This window comes from Narcine bancroftii, chromosome 8 (genome assembly GCF_036971445.1).
Source record: "Narcine bancroftii isolate sNarBan1 chromosome 8, sNarBan1.hap1, whole genome shotgun sequence".
In the NCBI taxonomy this organism is placed as follows: Eukaryota; Metazoa; Chordata; class Chondrichthyes; order Torpediniformes; family Narcinidae; genus Narcine; species Narcine bancroftii.
The window spans coordinates 21,770,854-21,797,544 of record NC_091476.1 but is presented as its reverse complement, the minus strand read 5'-3'; the positions used below and the strand labels follow the sequence as shown (position 1 = coordinate 21,797,544).

The window sequence follows — 26,691 nt, the reverse complement described above, 5'->3', positions numbered from 1 at the left end:
CAATTCATATGAAAGACATCAAAATAATAAAAGCAAATAAACAAATATAAGTGCAGGGAGCAGTGTTACATTAAATAATGAAGAGTATAGAATAGGATTTGGATTTGTGGAGATCCTAAGATCACAATCAACAGAGAAGCAAAGGTAGACAGATATCTCTTATCCCTGATTGATGATTTCTTTGTTCAGCTAGAAGGAAGACAGATCTGTATAATCCTTGACATGTCAAATCTTTACCAACATATCATGTCAAACAGGATTTCAAATAAGAACTCAATAATTAATACTCAAATCAGACTTTTCCAATGCAAAAGACTTTAATTTGGAATAATTTCAGCTCTGGGCAATTTCCACACTATCATCGATATTTTGACTCACAAGTCAGATGACCTAAGCTATATAGATGAAATCTTAGTGTCTGTAAAGAAATAACATGAACACATTAGTCACAATGGTGAACACAATTTTCAATTTTTACTTTCCTAATCATCACCTAACGGTCGTTGTATGAAAATGACTGAACAAACGCTATGAGAAAATTTCATGTAAATTCACAAACGTGCTGGAAAAACTCAGAAGGTCTCATAGCATTCAGAGGAAGCAAAGCTATATAATCAATGTTTCGGTCATGAGCCGTTCATCAAGGAATGAGGAAAAAGCAGGGAGGTGTCTGATTAAAAAGATGGAAGGAGAGAAGAAGGGGCAGGGGGAGGAGTATAGGCCAACAACCAAGAGTCCATTGGTGCAAATGGATAGGAGGGCAGAAGAGAAAAGCTGAGAATTGATCAGTGGAGGGGATAAGTTCTGTGAAGGCAGAGCTGGAGGAAAGAAGACAGGGATCAGGAAAAAAAAGGGAGTATGGAGCTGAAGGAAAGGAAACATAGAGATAGGAAGCAGAGATATTGTGGGGGGGGCTAGGGTTAACTAAAACTGGAGGTCCATGTTAATGCCATCTGGTTGGAGAGTGCCCAGACAGAATATGAGGTGTTGTTCCGACAATTTTCAGGTGATCTCTATTAGGATGTGCATGAGATCATGGACAGTCATGTCGGTTTGAGAATGGTGTGGGGAATTGAAATGGGTTGCCACTGGGAGATTCTTGCTATTACAGCAGACTGAACAAATGTGCTCAATGAAATGATTTCCCAGTCTGCATCTGGAGAAAGTTTTATGATATGGCATGGCACCTGTTGCAATAATTGATCCATTATCAGGTTCTTTATTGTGCCATGTTTTCTACAACAAGCGTGAATGCTCTGAAATTATATCTGAAGTTTCTCTTCACTGAAAACAAAGTTTCCTCGTACCTACTGACTGTTTGTTTTGTAGTTGATACAGAGGTCTCGTACAAGTCTTACTTGTCAACTCAGGGTAATTGGATTTTATTCTTTTCTGCAGAATGCTCATGGTTTTCTCATGTAACCAGTTTCCAGCTCCCTTGGTTGAAGCTGTTCCATTTTGGTAAGCAATGACTGTTTCAATGGCGTCAAATCTAAACTGAAGCTCTTAATAAAGTTCCATTTAAATGGCATGTAAACGATATCAGGAATTGCAACGTATTGATGCATCATGAAAAGTTAAGAATTGAGATACTAAAACACTTCCAAATGATTGACATTGACATTTAACTGGTAAATGTAAAATGCTATCGAAGAAATGGGCAGATTAATGAGCAGACAGCGAGTATATCCAAATTAATGCAGAGGGGCAACATTTTGTGAAGAGAAACAAAAAATGGGAACTTGAACCTAATTAAAATCTAAAAGTGGGAAAGATAGAGAGACACCATATGCTGTAAAACTTAGATGTCGAAAATTAGTTCTGAGAGAAATATCTATTTGTTTCTTGCCACAGATGGTGACTTATTTGAAGTTGAGGAAAATAGTGGGGAATGAAAGAATATTAATGTCTTGGAGACCACAAAACAAGAAAACTGCAGAAGTAGTTCTGAGAAGAGGGCGGTATGGTTGGTTTAGCTGTTAGCACAATGTTATTACAGCACCAGCGATCAGGACTGGGGTTCAAATCTTGTCCTGTCTGTAAGGAGTTTGTACGTTCTCCCCATGTCTGTGTAGGTTTTCCCTGGGGGCTCCAGTTTCCTCATAGCATTCAAAAACCTATGGTGGTTGTAGGTCAATTGGGTGTAATTGCGTGGCCCGGGCTCATAGACCAAAATAGCCTGTTTAGACATTCTTTGCTGTATGTCTAAATTTAAATTTTAAAATTAAAATTTAAAGTTTAAATTTAAGAGCTTGTCTGGTCTTACTGCTCACCCAAGGAAGGGAAAGCAAATTTACTTTCCTCTGCCTTTATTAGCTGTGGAAATTCTTTCTGCTGTGTTCACCTGACAGTAAGGCTTCAATAGTCAACCAATTTCAGCCACCAGCAATATGTCATTCAGGCCCCATTGATGCACAGAAGAGAACTATTGATTGGTGTGTCTGCTGTAGCAGGAAAGGTTAAAATTCCAACCAGTGAGATCCTGGTTATTTTTTTCAGGCAAGTAATCTTATCCTAACCAGGGCAGACAGATAGGAATGAACATGCTGCATTAAATATAATACTTTACTCAATTAAAGAGATGATCTTCTTTAGAACTTGCTTACATTTGATCTGTTTAATGTCGTAAAACATCCTAAGTTGCTTTATGGAAATGTTAAAAGACAAAATATAACATAAAGGTACATAGATGAATATTAACATGCAACACAATAGAATTTAATGAAGGAAATGAAAGAAGCTGAGAGATTCAAGGGTAGTTGCTTTGTTTGAGCCCTTTTACAGGCTCAGTCCTGAAACATCAACTGCCTTTTGTTTTCCATGGATGCTCCATGACCTGCTGAGTTTCTCCAGCACTTTTGTGTACAGAAGGCCAGAATTGGAGGAGTAAATGTAAATTTCATCCAGGAGAAACAAAAGCTGATAAATTTTAAATGTGGTGTTTTCTTCTGGTAATAGCCATGAGAAAATTTAATCCATAATCACTAAAAATAAATCTTGAATTTTAATTGCTTAGACAAAATGATCTCATAGATTGAAGTAGAAAGCAACCATTAGTTAATATTTCAATGCAATACAGTCGAAATCTTTCATACTTATTGGGAAAACTGGTTTGATCAGCAATAGAGTTGTTATATTTTCTAGTTATTCCTACATATGAGGAATAATTGGTCTCAATCCTGAAATTCTTCCTCATTTATCTGAATTTCAGCCTTTGGTCAGGGAATTTTGAGGGCTGGAAGAATTTCAAAAGAGGTCAAGGAAGTAGTTGAAAATAAGGCAGTGACACTGCTGGTGCAGGGGTTAATGAAGAACTAAAGTCATAGCACAGATGGGAATAATGGAAAGTTGGAGCAGAACTCTTAGCAATCTAAGGTTTACCAGTAGTAGGTGAATGGCCAGGAAACCAGTGAATCAGTGTACCAGATGGGATGAGACAAAATATAGAAAATATGCCTTGTTGCACAAGGCTATCTTGATCATGGAAAAAGGTTTAAGGTAGAAAGTTTGGCTGAAAAAAGGAAGCCAAGGTTGTGCATGGTCAAGTTCAGTCTCAGAGAGTGAAAGGAGATGGTGTCCAGGGAGTGGAATTGATGACTGCAACTGAAGTCAGTGGTGTTAGATTCCAATATTTAATTAGAGGTCTTTTCTGTAGTAAAAGACGAACATTTCTCTCTTGTTGTTTCTGAATTTCATCCAGATATTGGGCAGAAATAAATTTACACTCAAAAATATGCTGCAATAATTGGCCCCAAAGTAATGAGCTCAAGAAATTCATGTGTACATCTTCCAGAATGATTTATATATTTATGGAGCTTTTATTGCATTTACACAGAAGTGCAACCTCCTTATAATTCATCTACCAGTCCCAGCACCATCCTCATAAATATTTTATGCACCCTTTCAGCTTAATGATATCTTTCCTATAGCTAGGAGACCAGAATTGCTCACTTCACACTAAATGTGGTCTCACCAATGTCTTATACAGTTGTAACATGACATCCCAGATCCTGTATACAGTGCCACACCAGATGAAAGCAAAAGTGCCACATGTCATCTTTATCATCCTGTTGCCACTTTCATTGAACTATGAGCTTCAAACCTTAGGTCTATGCTTTACGACACTTTCCATGGCCCTACTAGTAACTGTGCAAGTCCTGGCTTGGTTTAACCCACCAAAGTCCAATACCTGTACTTGTCTGACTTAAATTCTGAAAGTATGAAAAACTGGAGAATCTACTGAAGAACAGGAAGAGGCTATGTAATGTCTGGCTGTTGCACTGTGTTATATAGTCAGGATAATGTGAACTATTTTGTAACAGCGTAAGAATACATCCTTCTCACTGTAGTAACTGCAGTGCACCACTGAGGGGCATACGTGTGTGTGAACTGTTTCCTGAGATGGTGAAAGGCATCAGTACGTAAAGTCTCTTGGTTATTTGAATCTTGCATCTCTAAGTTATTTAAGAAGCCTCGCAAATAACACAGAAGCATAACATGGTGGCAGCAGTATAAGAGAACAAGAATAAAGCCATACAATTGATTGTAAGTCACTGAGATATGAAGTGGAAGAAGAGAAAAAACATTACTGAAAAAAAATGTCTGGAGCAACAGCAGTTCACCCAATGATGGATTGTCGAGATTATTTCTACGACTATAATGCTACAACTTCAATTTAAAATACATACCAGGCAAAGAAATGGTGTTTGCTGATGCCTTGTCACGACTTACCCCGAATGAAAAATATGAAATGGAAGACATGGGGATCAAGATGCATCATCTCGTCATTGTGACCAGTAATAAACTAAGCCAAGTCAGAGATGAAACCGGTAAGGATGATGTGTTGCATATGCTTTCTCAACAAGTAATACAAGGATGGCCAGAGAGGATAAAGCAGATACAGCTTTCAATATGTCAGTATTGGTCTATCAGAGTTAACATATCGTTGGTGTTCTGCTGGCTGGATCAGGACTGATTATGCCTGAAACAATGCAGAGATTCTCCAGAAAATACATGAAGTTCACATGGAAATGAAGAAGTGCAAACTCAGAGCAAATTCAGCTGTGTACTGGACTGGTATATACAAAGACAATGAAAATATGATGGCTATATGTCAAATATGCCAAAAGTATAGAAACACACAACAAAAAGAGAAAACGATTTCCACAGAAGTACCTGGCAGCCCATGGCGCACAGTGGGAGCAGACTTGTTCACCAAGAATAAGAGTGGTATTTAATAATAGCATGTTACGAAGTAACATCTCAGGAGAGATGTATTTCATACTCGAAGTATCCATTCGTCAAAAGGGCAAAAGACCTGCGACCATCAACTATCATCACAGAAATAAGAGTGTTCTTTGCTGAACAAGGAATACTCGAGCAAGTAATATGTGACAATGGAACACAGTTCACGTCACATGAATTCAGAAAGCTGGCTTCTGAGTATGGGTTTGTTATCATTACATCATCCCCATACTACCCCAAAGGTCATGGGTTCATTGAAGGACAAGTGCAAACTGCGAAACACACACTAGTTAAGTATCACAAACCAAAAGAAGACGCAGACCCAGCTCTTATATCATTATGAGCAATGTCTTTAAGGGCTGACATGAAGTCCCCAGCAGAACTTCTAAATTGCAGGAGCTATAAACAACTCTGCCACCAAAATACCAGAAGACCAGGAGGAAACCAGAAGAAGACTGGCTGACAGGCAAAAGAAGGATGCCAGCATTATAACAAATATGCAGAAACATTGCCAGAACTCTTCATATGTTCATATTCAAGAACCAATATGGAAAACATGGACCCCAGCAAAGGTCATCAGAGAAGCTGAGACACCAAGATAATATATTGTCGAGATGCACTCTGACAATCAGCTGAGGAGGAACAGAATTCACATCCAGCCGACAACACAGCAGTTGTCAGGTGAAGCACAACAAGCTACATCACCTACACGTGGACCAGCAACACAGAGCCCAACGGTCAGAGCCGAATCTACAAGATAGTGAAAGCACATACTGCCACCAGTGCGATATCAATAAGAACTATTTAAAAATAATTGTGTAAATAAATTAGTGTATAAGTTCAGTTACTTAAGTTGCACTAGAAAGAAAATGATAAAGAACACTAAATTTTTCTTTACCTTGAAAAGGAGGGATGTTATATAGTCAGGATAATGTGAACTATTTTGTAACCATGTAAGAATACACCCTTCTCACTATAGTAACTGTAGTGCACCACTGTGTGTGTGTGTGTGTGTGTGTGTGTGTGTGTGTGTGTGTGTGTGTGTGTGTGTGTGTGTGTGTGTGTGTGTGTGTGTGTGTGTGTGTGAAGTTTCCTGAGATGGTGGAAGGCATCAGTAAGTAAAGTCTCTTTTGTTATTTGAATCTCACATCTCTAAGTTATTTAAGAAGCCTCCCAAGTAACACAGAGACATAACACACTACATGCTCTGATATTTCAAACTGTTGCCACAAAGGGTCTGAATTCCAGTGCTTGATTTTGAGGATGTTATTTTATTCCTGTAATGGGTCCTATGGTAATTACATAAATGTTAATGATGCTCTGCTCAGGTAAATGACAATGCCTCTGTGATTTGTACAAATCTGCTACCCTCTCTCAGAGTGACCATGCTCATTCTCTAAACGATGGACCAATGCAATATTAAAATCATGTATTACACAGTCTAATTCTAACCCATTGAGATCAAAAATTGAAAATTATTCTGTATTCCAGCACTGACACCTCTCATTTAGATATGTTAGAAAGCAGCATAATCTCCGGATCATTTGAGAGATAATCAATAACCAGCAAGTAATTATTTCCATCCATGTGGAACAGATCAGTCCCAACTTTCTGCCATGGTTCTGCTGGTATGTCAGTTATTATCATGGGTTCCTTTGCCTGCTTTACATGATGTTTCAAACAGGTCACACAGCTTGAAACCATCCTGTCAACATTAGCATTTATCCCTGACCAATAAACAACAGTTATGGTCCTCCTCATGTATTTTTCCATTCCAAGATGCCCCTCATGCACCCTTTTCAGCATCTTTTGTTGCAGTGATTGAGGAATGACAATTCTGCTCTGAGTAGAAGCCCATTGACGGCAACCACTCAGGACAATGACTGACTACCTGGGATGGTGACTGCCCAGGACGGTAATGGCCGGGGACGGTGACTGGCCGGGAACAGAACTGCTTTGGACGGCAACCATTTGGGATGGCAACTGTCCAGGATGGCAACCATCTGGGACAGTGACCTCCTGGGACTATGACAGCCAGGCAACCCAAAAAAAATTGTGAACCACTGGGCTAGACGTACCTGATCTAGCACTGAACACAGAGGGATAGTATTGAAACATATCTTTCCTTAACAACTCTACATTATGATGCCCCATCAGGTTGTGAAATTGAATTTCTGATTCTTAAATCAGAATTGCTTACACAAATGTAAAGTACAGTGATTCCTTGTCAAACACTAAATGCCACCTTTGCCTGAAGAATTAAATTTATTGATTCTGATATTAAATTTTAATTTATTTACACCACGGTAGAAGCTGATTCCAGCCATTTAAACTCATGCTGCCCAATTTCACCCAAATTAACCTACAACACTGTACACTTTTGAAGGGTAACTGAGGAAACTGAAGCATCTGGGGAAAACCCAGAGAGACACGGGAAGAATGTACAAACTCCTTATCCAAAGCAGTGAGCAACAGAAAAAGATGAGCAACATGAATTTCAGGAATGTTAAAAGTACTGTAGCTAATAAAGTTCCATATAATCCTAAAGCTAAGATGAGAGATCAGCATCCAATGTCAAAAAAATCAAGTATTATTAAAATTCAATAGTCAAGTTTATTATCATCTGATTGCCCAAGTACAACCCAATGAAATAGTGTTCTCTGGTCCTCAGTGGAAAACACACAGACACACAACCAGACATAACACAGATACAGACAAATAGTCTCGCTATAATAAATAAATAAATATTGTTTTGTACAAATGGGAGTCTTGGATGGTTAGTGTGAACAGTTCCTTTGGTCATTCAGCATTCTCATTGCCCACAGGCAGAATCTGTTCCTCAGCTTCGTGATGCTGGCTCTGATACTCCTGTATTATTTTTTCTCCTGATGAGAGCTGCTGAAAGATGCTGTGTGTAGGGTGGAAGGGCTCCTAAGTTATTTCGTGTGCCCTCTTCATACAACGATCCCAGTAGATCATGTTGATGGGAGGGATGGAAATTCCCACTCTTATGGTGCTGTGGATTGACCTTCGATCCATTTCTGTGCAGTAACCATACCACACTGTGATGCAGCTGGCTAGGACATTCTCGATAGAGCTCCTTTAGAAGGTCGACATAAGGGTGACGGATAGCCTTCAGTCTTCTTAGGAAGTGCAGTCGCTGTTGCACCTTTCTGACAAATGAGGAGATGTTGAATGTCCACGATAGGTCACTAGTTAAGTGAACCCAAGGAACTTGGTGCACTCCATTCTTTCTACTACAGAATTGTTGATGTGTAGTGGAGAGTGGTTGTTCCTGGTCCTCCTGAAGTCCACAATGATCTCCTTCATCTTGTCCACGTTGAGACTCAGGTTGTTATTCTCGCACCACTTCACAAACTTTTTCACCTCTTCTCTGTAGTGCAACTCATGGTTGTTGCTGATGAGGCCATTGTTGTGTCATCTGCAAACTTGATGACACTGTTGGAGCTGGATCTAGCGATGCAGTCATGGCTCAATAGTGTGTAAAAGAGAGGGCTGAGCACACAGCCCTGATGTGTGCCAGTGTCCAACCTGACAGTGCTCAATATTCTGCTACCAACTCAGACAGACTGTGGTCTTTCTGATAGGAAGTTCAGGATCCAATTACATAGAGGGCTGTTGAGTCCCAACGAGGACACTTACTCACCCAACCTTTGTGGAATGATCATATTAAATGCTGAACTGAAATCAATGAAAAGCAGCCGGGCATATGAGGTATTGTTCTCCAGGTGGCCAGGATGGTATAAAGCGACAAAGCAAAAGCATCTTCTGTGGAACGGTTTCTTCTATAGCAAATTGAAATGGATCCAGTGTCTCTTGGAGGTGTGCTTTGATGCGTTGCACCATCATACTCTCAAAACTTTCATAATGGTGGAGGTCAGTGCCATAGGGTGGTAGTCATTGAGGCCTGTTATTGTCACCCTCTTATGTACTCGGATGATGATGGCTGACTTGAACCCTGTGGGAACCATGGACTACTGCAGTGAGGTGTTAAAGATGTCTGTGAAGATCTCCGACAATTGGTCTGCGCCATGGACTACTGCAGTGAGGTGTTAAAGATGTCTGTGAAGATCTCCGACAATTGGTCTGCGCTTTCCTTCAGTACCCGACTAGGTACGTGTCTGGTCCTTCCGCCTTTCATGGGTTCACCTTGAATGGGGTTCTCCTCACCTTGGCCACGGCTATGCAGGGGTTGGTGCAGGCAGTTCATCAGGGGGACATGGAGCTTTCTTTGGCATTATCCTGTTCTTCTCATCAAATGTGCAAACAAGGTGTTCAGTCTTTCTGGAAAGGAGACATTATTTTCCTTAATTCGCAAGGTTCTCTTGTGATCCTTAATAATCTTGATCCCTTGCCACGCGCACCTTGTGTTGCCAGTGTCGCACAGATGTTTGTGGAGCTTCTGTACATTCCCTCGCTTTGCCTTCTGGATTGCACAGGAGAGTTCAGCCTTGTCTGAGAGTCAATCTACCTCCTGTCCTGAAGACAGCATCCCAAGGCCTGAGAGGGGCCTAGACCTCTGCATCAACCATGGTAATTACTCTCATCCAGAGAAGTAAACTACATTTCTGATTCCAAAACCATCTACTATTTGGAATTCAGCAGGGAAAAATATGAAATAACATTATATAACACCGTAGAGAATAGAAAGCATAAAGCATCTTTCTTTTCCCAAAATGCTATCAAGCTGTTATCCTTGACCCGGTAGTATAGATTGAAAGTGAATTAAAATGTTATTAACATTTGAAAACAAAACTCTCACTTAGTTTGTAATGCTGTGCAATTTAGTGGTGAGGCTGTTCATGACCTTTCCCTTGGGCCAGCTGAAACTATTTGTATTCAGTAAGTAACTGATGTTGTTTATGCTATTTGTTGGCTTTGTTTAACATAGGTCTAAATCAGCTGAGAATTCCATCCTTAAGAATCAATGTTTTTTTAATAGAGTTGAAGATAAGTCTTGATTGTTGCGGATGCCTGAGTAAATTGGTTTTTTGTATGCTTGCTGGCAAAGAATATTAATCTAGAAATTATTGAGACTTTAGGTGTTTGCCCTTTGGATATTATTGTATTAATTTATGTTAGAAAATGCAATCAAATTATTCAACATGATCCCAAAGTGAGTGATAATCCATTGTAATAGACATCCCTTCATTTTATTTAGTTAGCACATGCTAACCAAATTAGATTAATAATCATTATGAATATTGTTACAAGTGGAAATGATTTCAAACTGATTTGATGAATATTCTCTAGTTCATTACTTGAGTAGATAGTCATGATTTATTTCTAAAAAAAATGTTAATACCAATAAAAGACTCAAATTATTCATGCATCATACTTTGCAGAATGTGCCTCTGGTTTAACAATTGAGATCATACGTCATAATAAGTAAAAGAAATATGGGCTAGCAAAGCTTATGGCAAAGATAGCACTTTATATTCATTATATTCATATGGAATCCAAAAGCAGAAAAGTTATTCACATTTGTTTACAATTAAGGTTAAGCCACACATGAAAAACTATCTATCAGCATGTTACCATCTCAATTATCTAATTGCATTGTGAAAAGTGGCACAAAGTTCTGATGGCATATTTAAATAGGTAGCTGCCTTAAAACAACAATTATGTTTTTTTCTACCAGCATGAGTAAAATATCCTTGTTAACATAATAATGTTTCCACCTGTTGGTGAGTTCATGAAAAAGGAGCTTTTAAATAAAAGATGGCCATTCATCATCCAAGAAGTAAATTGAGAGGAACATGGTGTGTGTGAGAATATGGACATCGCTACAAGAGAAGTTTAAATGAACAAATGTTTGTTTATTTGTTCAAAAATGATAAAATGGAAGAATATTGGATGGTATAAATTGCAATATTGATCACTGGGAATTAATGGAATAATTTAAAGTCATTATAAAATAATTAGCATAGTTATTTACTGTTTATTCTCCAATTATCTTCTCTGAACTACAATTTCTGAAACTTGCACTGCTCCACTGGTCAAAGTTACACATGAAGTTTCCCAAATTCTGATGAAAACCTGATTTAACCAGAAGCCACATTACCCTGGAAATTTCCACATGTTACAGACCATGGACTGACCTTTTGGACTGTGGACTCTCATTATAAAGGATGGATTTCTGCTAAGAACTCAGTGCAACTGTGGTACAGCTGAGCACCTACTCTCCAATTGCTTGGAACTTTTGAGAACAAAGGGAAATTCTAACTGTGAAGCAGAGAGTGGCAGTTGGAGCTGCAGAACGGCAATTAAGGCAGCTGGAGAGTTGTGTGAAATGCACATGCCTCATAAGTTAGGATTCATAAGTTTATTGCAACGCAAGATCCATCATTTCTCTCTCCAACTTCCAATACGACGTCCTTTGTTGTCAGTTAAAGAACTGAACTTGGACATTGAAATTTGAGATTGAATTCTGTGGACTGTGTGTTTTGGACTGACTTACTTGACTGATTGACCTGGGGTTTTGGGGTATTTTTCCTTTTTGAGTAATGGGCACAGACTATAATGGTTTGTGTTTTTCATATGCACACTGTTTATAAATATATGATATCTGTATATTTGCTATAGATATTTATAGTGGGGTTAATTGTGTAAGACATTATATTGTTAATAGTTATTAATAAATATAAAGTTAAAATTTAACCCTTTTGAATTGTGTCTGGTTTGAGATATAACACACAACAATAATATTCTATTTCCACTAATGACTCTTTACAGCAACAGATGCTAATCTTTTGCAAGGTAAACAATAAGTGGTTTTGCTGTTAATTTCCATCATGGAAACTGGTATTAGCATGGAAATTCTTTTTGGTTGATGCTGGCAGTTCTGCAAGGAACCACCAGAATTTTGCCATTCAGATGTACATAGGTCCTGGACTTTTAAAGACCCACTGTTGCTCTAAGACTTTTTGAGAGACAGATGTTGCTTATTACCAATCTTGATGGAAAGTTCCAGTGTTACACTGAGAATATCACCATTCAAACCCTAAGTCAGATCAGATACTGGCATGCATTCAGAGATCAATCCAGTTGAATGCATGAATGAATGATCGAGAATTATGACAAATATTTAAGTACAATGTAGTAATGCAATGGAAGTCTTGCCTGTTGCAGCTTCCCAGTTATGTAACACAAATTAAGTATAAATAATGCACCATAAATAAAAAAAGGAAATAAATGTCAAAGGAAAAGAAGATAAAGTAAATAATAAATTATAAATATTCCTACTTGGTTGACCGATATTGTGGAAAAAATGTATTCTGTCCGAACTACAGCTACATCTTTGATGGTCTTGTAGTACTATTATTGCATAGGTAATACAGGGTAGTTCAAGAGCCTGATAGCTGTTGGAAAGAGGCTATTCTTGAATGTGAAAGTGATGGACTTCAGGCTTCTGTACCTTCTGTTGGAAGGAGGCAACAAGAAGAGAGCTTCACCAATGTGACAGGATCTTTTATGACTTTGACTGCTTTCTTGAAGCCACAACTCATTTGATGTTTTCAGTGGAAAGTTGCAATGGGAATTGCAGTACATTGAAATTGGGGAAGATTTGTTTTAATATTTTTAATGATATTCTTTCTTTATTACAATTTTTTTATGATTAAAATCTCCAGTATAATATCTGTAACATTGAATATACCTGTCACAACACCAACTCCAGGGACAATCAGGAGGAACAGGTGCTAAAAGATCATGCATTGAATTTTCAAATGAATTGTGTACTTCATAGATCAAATTTGAACCATAAAAAAATTTGCAGTAAGCTCTTGCACAAATAAAGAGATTACAGAATGATAATACACTGTACATTTATTTAATAATTTATCATTCACTTATGAGTAAATATGTTGCTTCTTTAAATCTGTATGATAAATAAAATCTGTAGACTAATTACTATAGAAATGGTATAAATTCTACAAGAATATCCATCATTCATGATCTGGGGAGCAAAGATTCTAAATCCCAGCAGTGTTGACAATGCCATCACAGATTATGGAATTTAAGCAGAACTTGCTAACAGACTTATTATCGTTAATGCTTTGCTACTGATCCTGACCCCTAAAAAAAGGATTAATGAATGTCAGAGAATAGTGAATTAGATGGTAATTTTCTATTTTATAGTCTTGTTAAAAGCTAATCAAGGGAAATCTGTAAACAATTGCATACACCTAGAGGCTTATCCACAGCAAACTAATTGCAAATCATATCTGACAAATTACCTGCTGGATATTAGCTTGTCTAAAGCATGGATATGTAAAGGTAAGGGTTCCAATATTGTCACGTCATACCACATTTAGAATTTAACATACATAAAATTCTTTAACTTTGTCTACTTTAAGGCAGACGGAGAGCCGACACTTTGTCCAGTACCCCTCACAGAAACCGACAGCACCTGATGTTCCTAGCCGTTCTCCCCTCCCAAGTACTGACCTGTCCTGAGCCTACTTAGTTTCCAAGATCAGGCATATTCAGACTATTAGGTGCGGTTAGAGTAAAAGGATCTCCTATAGGGAATTGCAAAGTATTTCAGTGCCCAACCCCATGAGTATCATACCTTCTACTAGATCCTCATCATGAAGTCCTAAGTATTGCCGCAGGTGGCGAATCCATGGATACTGTTATGAGCCCAGAGAACCCCAAAACCCAGCAGCAATAGATATTCTCCAAGATAAATTGTTACTTAAACAAAAGTTGCTTTTAATTATCTTTAAACATGAGAACAGAATCACACTTTAACTTATCACTATTGATTTAATTAACCTAACTTAGCCCCCTTCTAATTCTAAGTGCAGTGTATGTAATGTGTGTGTAAGTTCTGAAAAGTTCTTTGGTTCACAGTCCGATCTCACTTCTCATTCCTCCAAGTTCACTGGTTGCAGGCAATCCTTATACTGTGCACAGAATTTAACATTTATAAAGTTCACCAGGCTTTGGTGCTTGAAAGGTAAATAGTTACTGCTCAGGAAGGTTCTTGTCAGTTTTCAGAGAAAGATTTGTTGTACAATGGACACCCAGCCATTTCAGTATCTTGCTGAAGAAACTTGCCCCCTCAGGGTTCTCCAGATGATAACCTGTTTCTTTCAGGTCACCACAGAGTTCCTTCTTGTTTCTCTTATTCCATGTGAAACATTAGACAGCCAGTCCTCTTCTCTTGCATGAACCACAAGGGCTTTGACCAGGCTGAACTAATAACTCACAACCCGTCATCCAAATGGGGTTTTCCACAAGATTGCCAACTTGTCCTGTTCCATCTCCAGCTGCTGTTGCTGGCTGTAACACTGTAGAACTGATCTCTCTCTCTCTCTCTCTCTCTCTCTCTATCGATCTCTGAAAGAGAAAGCCTGTTTGACCCTGTCTGCTTGCAAAACCACATGATCCTCCTAGAACAGCAAATTCCTCTCCAGACAGAAGGCAGCTCTGACAAGCCCTTTCATCTGTTGCCTTTTTGTAAACAACAATCCATTAGTGAAGTCTCTTGGTCACTCTCCAAAGCTCTTGCAAAGGCTGTGGGTCCGATATGTCTAGCATTAGCAGAGCTCCAGTATTTTAATTAAGATCTGTTTTAAAGTGTTTGTATGTGACTTACATTAACAAACCTTTTCCAATTTATCTCCCCAAAACAATACTCAATAACTTTGGAGGGACTTTCTTTTACTTCTCTTTCTCTTACTGTAAGGGACACCAAGCTAATGGAAACTCTTTCTCTGCCTTATGGTAGACTAAAGGAAAGTTTGTGTAATATTGCATTTTCTGTTTTATTCCATGATCATCTAGCTAGTGTCCAAAAAATAAAAATGCTGGTGCAGTAACAAATTTTGCCTTGAATTACTTGGCACTTATATTATAAATGATTTTATATTTACTAAAATATTCCAGAAGCATCAGATTAGCACGGTTTGGAGCTGGAAGACCACAGGATAACAAGCACATGAAAACAGGTGGACATTATCACTGGTAGTTAGCTGTAATGGCTCCCCTTCGCTGTAATGGCTCCCCTTCTCTGCAAGCGCACCCCTCCTTATAAGTCATAGCCTTCCCATTGGATTGAGAGAGTGGGTTGCAGGCTGGACTGTGATTTAGTGCATTGCTGTGATTAAGTGTGCCCAGTCTGACTTGTACACAGGTGGTACAGAAAAGGAAATTACCACCATTCTCTACAGGCTTGCCATTTGGTCTACAGGATGGACCAATCTTTAGACTATAACTGGAATATTAACTGATCAGTTAGTTAGGCAGGGAAGCAGCAAATAAAATTAAATCCAAAGAAATGTTAGTTAATTTATTTGGGATGGAGCAACAAGTGAAAGGAATGAATGGTTTGTAAGGATACTGAAAGGTGAGGAGGAACAAATGGACTTTGGAATGTGTGCCAACACATCCTTAAAAATAGCATTTTCATAGGCATTACCAGATCCCCATCACAGGATGCTCTCCTTCATTGGCCAAGGCAGAGAATATAAGGGCAGGGATATCATGTCAGAATTGCTAAAAAAACAATAAGACCACAGCATTTAGTCCAGCATGCACTTCAACAGGAAAGAGCTAGTTGCACTGGAGATGATGCAGAGGAAATATTTGAGGGTATTGTTGTGTCAAAATTTGACTCTGAGGCAAGGGTTAGATGGTCTGGAGGTGTTTTCTTAGGAATACTGAAGCTGAGGGGTGATTTAATCAAAGTGCATAACATTACCATGGGCCTGGATACATTAATAAGGGTCTACTTTCATTGACCAGGTCAAAAAAGGGACAACATAGGTTTAATTGGTAGAAGAATTGAATAAGAGATGAGATGACGTGTCTTCATCCACAGTTTGGCAGGGGTCTGGAACTCCAAAAACCTAGTAGAGGCAGAAACCACCCCACCCCCCCACCACCCCCCCACCATCACATCTAAAGAGTATTTAGATGAGCGGCTTTAACCTCCAGCATTGCAGATCTGCTGGTGGAAAGTTAAATTAGCTCCTTGATTGACAGGGGAACAATGGGACAAATGATCCTCATCCTGTTGTAAATGTTCTATGATTCAGTCTGTGGCACTTACATTTCACATAGTTCATGAAGGTAACATAAACCTTTGTCAATTCCAGTGAATGAGAATGAATGATAGCTTAACTGTTCACTCAGGGAATCATAATTGAAATTCAGAGTTCACACAATTTTGAAGAATTGTGACTTAAAGGCTCATGTCTGTGATTGGCACCAAAGAAATTATTCTTAAAATAAACTTGCAAGTTTTTTATAGGGATTTATATAAAATTTTATATTGTTAAATATTGACCATTGTTTAACAAATCTGTTAAATCATACGCATGTGGTGGGAGAAATTCAGTTTCTCATTTGTATTAAAATAAGTGCAAATATTTTTTTCAACAATTTCACTTTTCTTCATACAGATCCTTTGAATTTAGTGCAATGAAGTACCAATGACAATCAAAGCTTATGCACACATTGACACCCCTTAGCAATAGTCTTTTACTTACATTTGATTTTACTCCTTTTGGAGGATTTGAAGGTGATGAATGTATTGTCATATATACTGTACAATGTACACATGCACCAAAATCCTTACTTGCTGCAGCTGAACAGGTACTTTTCAAAAAGACAATAAATACACACAAAACAGATCGATAATAAATATTCACAGTTAGCCTCATGCAAAAAAGTGACTGAGCAATAGTGCAGACAGTCCTTTTGTGATATCTGTCAGAGTGCTCCCTGATTAGTGTAACAATGGAGCTTGAAGAGACTGAACACTGTTGGGAAAGAAACTTCTTGAACCTAAAGATGCTGGTCTTCAGGCTTCTGTACCTTCTGCCTGAATTCACAGTGAGGTTGTGACCAGGGTGATGCAAATCCTTTATGATGTTGGCAGCCTTGATGAGGCATCACCTCATGTAAATGTATTCAGTGAATGGGAGGTCAGAGCCTGTGATGGACCCAACTAAATTTGTTACCTTCTGGAGCCTTCCACATTCCTGGCCAGTCAAATTTTCCTACCAGGCTGTGATGCAACTTGACAGTATACTTGCCACAGTGTGTCTGTAGAAGTATGATAGAATTATTTGACGACATTGCCAAATCTCCGCAGACTCCTCACAAAGTAGAGATGTTGGTGAATTCAGTGTACTCTTCATGGGATCTGTTTGTATTTCCTTAACCAATCAGCTTGAAGAAAGTTAATTGAAAAATAGTTACAACTTCTGGATATTTAATTCGGTGTCAATCCATTTATAGAAAGTGAAACAGAGGGGAAAGTAGGATAAGGTAAAACAATGGAGATAAAGTATTATTTTTAATTGTACAAAAGTTTTAAATGTCCAAAGATAATTAAATCGAAAGGGATGAGACCATACATTGTGAATGATAATTTACATTGTGAGAGAACACTGCCAGAATTATCTTGCAGTAATCATGATCTATAGTCGTGTTAAAAATGATCATTAGACATTACTGCTTTACATAAATCTTGTCAAACCTGTTGATCTATTAATATATTTAAATTTTGTTCCCATCTTTCCTTAAACAAACCTAATTTAGGTGCTTTTTCTTGTAACAAAATATATGCTATTGAGATTTTAAAAATTAGCCATTCTATCAACGATTAACTGTTCTAAATCTGTAAGATCTTTTAAAATCATATCAAATCCTAATTTCTCTCTTAAATAAGTTCTTAATTGAAAATAATTAAAAAAGTGTATTGTGAAGAATATCATACTTAATTTTTAATTGATCAAATGACATCAGCCTATCATTATCGTAAAAATCTCCTAATTTAGAAATTCCTTTATTATCCCAAATATTCAAAAAAGGATTCTCTTTTGAAAAAATTAAAAGAGGGTTAATCAATGGCATTTTTAATGATAAAAGATTTCCATCAATTTCTAATTTAATTTTATTCCAAATATTAAGCAAATGTTTCAATATTGGAGCTTCTCTATCAATTGTCATCAACCTTGGTTCCCTTTTATAAATAAATTCTTCAGGTTTAGTTTCTCCAATCTTATTTAATTCAATACAATACAATTAATGTAAGATATAGATTACTTCATTATAACTTTTTACGCCAAACTGATAATTGCTGGGCCTACACCTGGAGCCTTTTTAAACAGAGGATATTATGCTTCAGAAATTGAATAGATGGAGATTGGATACATCGGATCAATGTTTTAGATGTGGAAAGGATGTTGGAACTTTTGTTCATTCGACATGGTCTTGTTCAAAAGTTAAACCTTTTTGGATTTCCATTTGTAAGTTTTTACAACAAATTACGGGTGTTGTTTTTCTGTTAAATTCTGAATGATTGTTGATGGGAAATTTTGAGGATATAACTCCTAAATTATCTTTATCAGATTTTCAATTGAAATTTGTTAAATTAGTTTTGGTATAGCAAGGAAATGTATTGCTGTTACTTGGAAATAAGACGTTTCATTAACATTAGGAAGATGGCATACAGAGATTCAAAGTTGTAACATTTTAGAAAAAATTACATATAATTTGAGGGGTAAATATTCTGTATTTTGGAGCCCATATGCTGGAATAATGGGATTAAAATTATAGTTTCTTTGAATCCTACAAATCGGTGAAGTTTTCCCTGAAAATGAGTAAGGGCTTTATTAGAAAAATGTTTTCTTTGAGATCCTTGAGCAGGCTCCGAAGCAATCCAAATCAATATATAGCTATGTTATTATGTATTTTAGATTTAGGTTTTAGTTTGGGGGGGGATTAGTTGGGGGTTTTTTTTAAGTGTTTTTTCCTCTTTTTCTTTTCTTTATTATATATTAATCAACATATATTTGTAAACTCTGTAATGTTGAGATTTATGATTTATTAATTGTTATAACTGTCATATATATGATTTTTAAATAAAATATTCCCAAAAAAATTATCATTTTGGAATAGGCAAACCAAACATTTTCTGATGAATGGTCCAAATCATTCTCTCATCCTCTCCATAAATGTGTCTGATCTGTTCTCTTTATTTTAGATTTCCTGCCACTGTAGCTTTTCCTTCCAAATTTTCTGATACTTTTTTTTCTTATCAATCTCAACAGGATAGAATATGCTATTGTTTTTTTTTTCTGTATTTGACAGCTAGGTCAAGACACAAGTTTAACAATGCTTCTGGAGAAGCAGGTCAAATCGGACAGAAACACCTTAAAATATGGTCAACTGTAGATGCTATCTATTTGAATAATATTAGTCTCATTGCCATTTCACTGCAGCAGCTATATACAAGCTGAATTAAAATTCTTGTCTTGATGATTGATTGACAAAGTTTGAGCAGTCAGAAATCTTTTGATCTTGGAGTACAATTGATTTAGAAATGAGAAAGCAAGGGCAGGGATCTGAACGTGGAAGAATAATTCACATCAGCAAGAATGCAAGTCAGCTTGAAGAATGCAGGCTGTCACAGAATGAAAATCAATTCAGAGATGGTGACTGCAATCCATGATTCTGAAAAAGTTAAACTTCCCCTGATTTATCAGCCTCCTTTTTCCATTTTTTCCAGAATTTTACAATTCTTTGTACTTTGAGTTAATTATAAACAATTTCTTAATTGTATTTTACTGAACAAAATCTAACTAGCATAGTTTAAACCATTTAATTTGAGGGCAGCATGGTGAGCGTAATGCTGTTATAGCACCAGTGATCGGGACCGGGTTTCAAATCCCACATTGTCTATGCAGAGTTTGTATGTTCTCCCCACGTTCCCATGTCTGCTTGGATTTCCTCCGGGGGCTCCAGTTTCCTCTCACCATTCAAAATGATATGGGGGTTGTAGGTTAATGAAGTGTTATTGGGCAGCATGGGCTCGTGGGCCAAAATGGCCTGTTACCATGCTATATGTCGAAATTATAAATTATCTTTTGACTTCTGTCTTTTGTTTAATGTTTCACTCCTTTCCTCTTTCCTGCTCAGTTTCTTGAATAGTTTGATCATCTGACTTGATTTACATTCTATGACAGTCTGCACTCTTCAAACTGAGCTTGCTCTTTGCATTAAGGTAGAGACAGCTCACAGAAAGGAATGAATTTCAACTATGCAATTAAAATATTTTTAATCCCACCTTTAAAAAGTAGTAAATGAATATAATTTAGAATAATACCTGAACTACTCTAAAATTTCCAATACTAATTCCACAATAACATCAATTGGAACTTCTGAGGCATATAAAGGTTAATAAGTCTCCGGGACCCGATGGGATTTTCCCCAGGACCTTGAGGGAAGTCAGGGATGAAATAGTGGTGGCTCTGACAGTGATTTTTCAATAGTCACTGGAGGAAGGTGCGGTGCCGCAGGATTGATGTGTTGCAAACGTGGTTCCTCTGTTTAAAAAGGCTCCAGGTGTAGGCCCAGCAATTATCAGTTTGACGTTAGTGGTTGGTAAACTAATGGAAAGTATTCTTAGAGATAATATGTATAAGTATCAAGAGGGGCAAGGACTGATCAGGGACACCCAACATGGGTTTGTGAGGGGAAGGTCATGTTTGTGGAATCTTGTTGAATTTTTTGAGAAAGTGACTAGGAAGGTTGATGAGGGTAGAGCGGTAGATGTAGTCTATATGGATTTCAGTAAAGCCTTCAATAAGGTTCCACATGGAAGGTTGGTGAGGAAGGTTCAGGCGCTAGGGATTAATGTTGAAATAGTCAAATGGGTTCAAAGGTGGCTAGAAGATAGGTGCCAGAGAGTCATGGTGGATAACTATCTGTCAGGATAGAGGCCAGTGACGAGCGGTGTGGCTCAGGGATCAGTGTTAGGTCCCCTGTTGTTTGTCATTTACATTAATGATTTGGATGATGGAATGGTAAATTGGGTTAGTAAATATGCGGACAATACAAAATAGAGATAGTTGTGGATAGTGAAGATGGTTTTTGGGGACTGCAGAAGGATTTGGGCTGCTTAAAAGAATAGGCAGATGGAGTTTTATGTAGATAAGTGTGAAGTGCTTTATTTTTGGAAGAATAATCAAAACAGGTCATATGCAGTGAAGGGGAGGGTGTTGAGGAATGCAGAGGAACAGAGAGATCTTGGAATAATGACTCATTCTTTGAAAGTGGATTCTCGTGTAGATAGGGAGGTGAAGAAGGCTTTTGATATGATGGCCGTTATAAATCAAAGCATAGAATATAGGAGCTGGGAGGTGATGTTGAGACTGTTCAAGGCATTGGTGAGGCCAAATTTGGAATATTGTGTGCATTTCTGGTCCCCAAACTATAGGAAGGATAACAATAAGGTAGAGAGGGTGCAGAGAAGATTTACTAAAATGTTGCCTGGATTGCAGTATCTAGAATACAAAGAAAGATTGAGTAGACTGGGTCTTTATTCATTGGAGCATAGAAGGTTGAGGGGGGATTTGATAGAGGTATTTAAAATTATGAGGAAGATAGACAAAGTAGATGTGAATAGGCTCTTCCCCCTTGAGGGTAGGTGAGATTGGAATGAGGGGTCATAAGGGTTAGGGGGAAAAAGTTTAGAAGTAACATGAGAGGAAGCTTCTTCTCTCAGAGAGTGGTGGCTGAGTGGAATGACCTCTGGAAGAGGTGGTTGCAGCAGGGTCAATTTTGTCATTTAAGAGAAGGTTGGATGAGTGCATGGATGTGAGGGGATTGGAGGGTTATGGTCATGGCGCAGGTAGGTTGGACTAGTGGAGTTCATTTAAATCAGTGCGGACTAGAGGGGCCAAGATGGCCTGTTTCCGTGAGTAGGAAAGGGCTTTGGCAAATACTAGAGCGCCTCGGATGCCCCCCAAAGTTCCTCAACATGGTTATCCAACTGCACGAAAACCAACAAGGTCGGGTCAGATACAGAAATGAGCTCTCTGAACCCTTCTCCATTAACAACGGCGTGAAGCAAGGCTGTGTTCTCGCACCAACCCTCTTTTCAATCTTCTTCAGCATGATGCTGAAACAAGCCATGAAAGACCTCAACAATGAAGACGCTGTTTACATCCGGTACCGCACGGATGGCAGTCTCTTCAATCTGAGGTGCCTGCAAGCTCACACCAAAACACAAGAGCAACTTGTCCGTGAACTACTCTTTGCAGACGATACCGCTTTAGTTGCCCATTCAGAGCCAGCTCTTCAGCGCTTGACGTCCTGTTTTGCGGAAACTGCTAAAATGTTTGGCCTGGAAGTCAGCCTGAAGAAAACTGAGGTCCTCCATCAGCCAGCTCCCCACCATGACTACCAGCCCCCCCCCCCACATCTCCATCGGGCACACAAAACTCAAAACGGTCAACCAGTTTACCTCTCTCAGCTGCACCATTTCATTGGGTGCAAGAATCGACAACGAGATAGACAACAGACTCGCCAAGGCAAATAGCGCCTTTGGAAGACTACACAAAAGAGTCTGGAAAAACAACTAACTGAAAAACCTCACAAAGATAAGCGTATACAGAGCCGTTGTCACACTCCTGTTCAGCTCCGAATCATGGGTCCTCTACCGGCATCACCTAAGGCTCCTAGAATGCTTCCACCCGCGTTGTCTCCGCTCCATCCTCAACATTCATTGGAGCGACTTCATCTCCAACATCGAAGTACTCGAGATGGCAGAGGCTGACAGCATCGAATCCATGCTGCTGAAGATCCAACTGCGCTGGGTAGGTCACGTCTCCAGAATGGAGGACCATCGCCTTCACAAGATCGTGTTATATGGCGAGCTCTCCACTGGCCACCGAGACCAAAGAAGAGGTACAAGGACTGCCTAAAGAAATCTCTTGGTGCCTGCCACATTGACCACCGCCAGTGGGCTGATCTCGCCTCAAACCGTGCATCTTGGCGCCTCACAGTTCGGCGGGCAGCAACCTCCTTTGAAGAAGACCGCAGAGCCCACCTCACTGACAAAAGACAAAGGAGGAAAAACCCAACACCCAACCCCAACCCACCAATTTTCCTTTGCAACCGCTGCAACCGTGTCTGCCTGTCCCGCATCGGACTTGTCAGCCACAAACGAGCCTGCAGCTGATGTGGACATTACCCCTCCATAAATCTTCGTCCGTGAAGCCAACCCAAAGAGAAGATAATATCAGAATCATTATTTAATATACAAAATATTTTGTGGCCAGAATTACTAGAGTTACCTAATAACATTAACACTATGTCTTACTACAAAATTCACAAACCCCTTGAGAAAGAGCCTGTAGCAAATAAAAAACTTTTAATATCATGACAGAAATATTGGTTTTAATTTTTATTAATTTTTAAATTTTGGCATACAGGCCATAACAGGCGATTTCGTCCCATAAGCTAATGCTGCCCAATTAACCTACAATTCCCAGTACATTTCAATGGAAAATCCATTCAGACACGCGGATAATCTACAAACTCCTTACAGATAGCGCACGATTCAAACCCCAGTCAACTGTGAAGCCCTAAGATCAATTTGCCCCACTGAGAACATTTTTAGCCCTTTTCGAATTGCCCAACAAATATTGCAGACAAATGTAGCTGATACATTTAGCTATTCACAAATGTTATCCATTGTGAGATAGGACTTTATATGACAATTCACGTCTTGATGCATTATTTTTATCCAGTGATTGCAAATTTGACTCCTCCAGTGTGAATGCTGAGAACATTGATTCACACAGCTGGTATCCCTCAAACCAGACACTTAGCCATGTTCAGAGCATTTTGCCACATTTTCAGCACAGTTGGTCTCAGTTGGGTACTAGTTTGCAGTATCAACAGATCCACCTCCAGTCCACATCTATTCACATTGAGCACCCCCACAAGTTTCTGACATCTAAGCAAAATAGATTGATCATGACTGAAAAACAAATATTTTCTCAGAAGCTACGATCATGAATACCATTGATTGAGGATTGGAAACATTCCACATTTAGGCATCCAGAAATCAATATATATTTTGACAAAACAGACCAAGTTAGAGTTCTTGTTGACATCTCCCCAAATATAAGATTAAATTAGAAGGGCTTTCTAATTTTACAGCACCTGGGTTTGTTGTACCAATAATTACTGAAATAATTCTAAAAACTATCATGAATTTGTGTTCAAAAATAACAATTCTATTCTTTGTGTCTATGTCCATCAAAAGTTCATTGAAGTTACAGAAAGGTCATTCTCTTTGGATCCCTTACAACAATAACTTTCATTTTTGAGATATTACTTGAAAGAAATCTCATGCCACTCGGCTCGCCTCCAGATTTATACAATTAATTTAACTTATAAATGAACAATTAACTTCAAACTACACAAATTGTATGCAAACAAATAGATCAGTACTAAATAAAGTTATTGATTTATCTTAAAAATATGGCAATGCAAAAACATTTCAGGGCATTCTAAACAATTTGCATACAAATTTTTTCCATTTTTATTTTCAGGAGTTACAGTATCTGTTTATGTCAAATAATATTTTTTATTTCTAAAAGCTCTCTTTAATGGAAATGAATTAATTACACTGCATGATACATCGCAATAGCATATTGAAAAAAATGTAATGCAATTTATCAAAATGAAAGGCCACACCGCTAACGCAGCATATGGGAAACTAAATTGTCAAAAAAAGGAAGTCTAAATTTTCCTTTCACATTCTCAGACATTCCATATGAATCAGTACCCCTGAGTGAAGTTTATTGGCAATTATAGGACATTATAGGAAATACAACAGCCAATTCGTGCATGCAAACTTCCACAATAAGCCATGCAATAATGGCATAATGATTTTTTTTCCTGAAACTGTGTTGATGATATGCATTGACCTATCCATCAAAGCAGACAGAACCTCAGGTGAAAAACTCATTCAAAAGATAGCATCTGCTCTCAAGCAGCAACCCCAGAGTACTGCTCTGTTATGCACAGGGCTTTTTGGATATTTGTGCTGAAGACTATTGTGGGTATTAAATCCACAACCTTCCACCTCAAAGATGTTGTTGCTACCAACTACCAACTCTGCATTAGCATAGCAGGCACACAGAGGACCTGGAAGAAAAATAGCTGATTTTGTGGGACACACTTCATGACTTGTTTTCCAAATAGGTTTCATTGTGTAACACATAAATATTGCAAAATGTTAGTAGAATTTCTAGCTACAAAGCAAATAAAATTCAATGGCGAGCCACATTGTTGAATCCTTTCCTTTCATGATCAATAACAAAGATGCCTGTTATTCCAGTTGACTAATTAAATCAATTTGACATCTGGTATATGGATAGTGGGAATGATTTTGTTCTAATCCACTTGTATAAACGATTGCACCAAACAATGTTTTAATGCTAAAACACTTCTACAGAATACTATTATCAATAAAACATCAAAATGCTTAACACATTATCTTGCAATCCTCTGCTCATTTAGTCGATCTAACATTTACGGGTCAAATCCTACTTTAAAATAATAGGCTGACGAGTACCATTTTAGATCACTTTCATCGCTGAAGTAATTTGAAACTTGTATGCTTTTCTTATTTGCAAGGATAAAAAACAGGAATTCTTTATCCTTTACTTATTTAAATGCATATTAAGGTTAAACCATCTCTGAAAGTTATTAAAATGCATAGGAATTTTAAGGGTTGAATTTATTGACTTTACAAAAATACCATCGATGACCCTGGCAATTCTATTAATATATGAGCACGAATGTTGCTTGTGCATTGGTAATGGGGACATTCTAATTTATCTCAGAAGAACAGCTTCAGTTTATCTCAGATAACCGAACAGTCAAGTAGTACTTATCAGAGAAAACCTATGATGAAAATGAGAATATTTTAAGTTTTATTTTCGTCGCATTTTTGTTATCTGTGGCCTTTTGGGGATCAATATGTGTGCAACTGCACATGTGATTAAGAATTTCAAAGTTGTTAGGGCATCATAAATCATTTTTGCCTGAAGATTGCGTGCAGTATGAAAAGCATCTTTGCATTCTTAAGAAAGAAAAGGAAATTCTGGGAGATGACACTATTACACATCAAACAACAGCTATAGAAATTAGCCCAGACAGTATTAAAAAAACTACTTAACCCCCAAATATGCACAGTTGTATTTATGTATGTGTATGGAAAATCCCAAGCCACTACAGCTCAGGCACTATTCTTGAAAGGCAGTTCAAAGTTCAGTGTTGACATGCAGGCTTGAAATTGATGCAAAGAAGATCACAAAGTAGGTGAGAGAGACTGGGGTTACAGACTGTTTATAAACTCACCAAATCCTGGTCAAGAGGCTTCCAGAGAAATGTCCTTTTCAGATGAGTGGCAATCAAATGACTCTCACAAAGCAAGTGACTCTCACAAAGCTTCTAGAACCCTTTTGTGGGTCAGCCAAACTGCGGTATTTCTTCTGATTCCAGAACCCTTTTGTGGCTCAGCCATACAAAGTGACTGTCCTTTTTGGTCATGGAGTGGAATATGCATTCCCCTATATGTGAAGAAATCAGACAAATAGTCTATAT

General features: G+C 38.1%; 1 protein-coding gene and 1 long non-coding RNA gene across 40 annotated transcripts in view; one reads left to right on the top strand and one right to left on the bottom strand.

Moving 5' to 3' along the window:
* Positions 1-26,691, top strand: part of cox11 (cytochrome c oxidase assembly homolog 11 (yeast)) — a 368,290-nt gene that overhangs the window by 183,196 nt on the left and 158,403 nt on the right. The window lies entirely within an intron of this gene.
* On the bottom strand, positions 299-17,096 carry LOC138740469 (uncharacterized). Its single transcript, XR_011342928.1, has 3 exons — positions 16,764-17,096; positions 12,511-12,685; positions 299-418 (listed from the first exon to the last, which is right to left on the bottom strand). It is a non-coding gene; the product is annotated as an uncharacterized lncRNA (long non-coding RNA).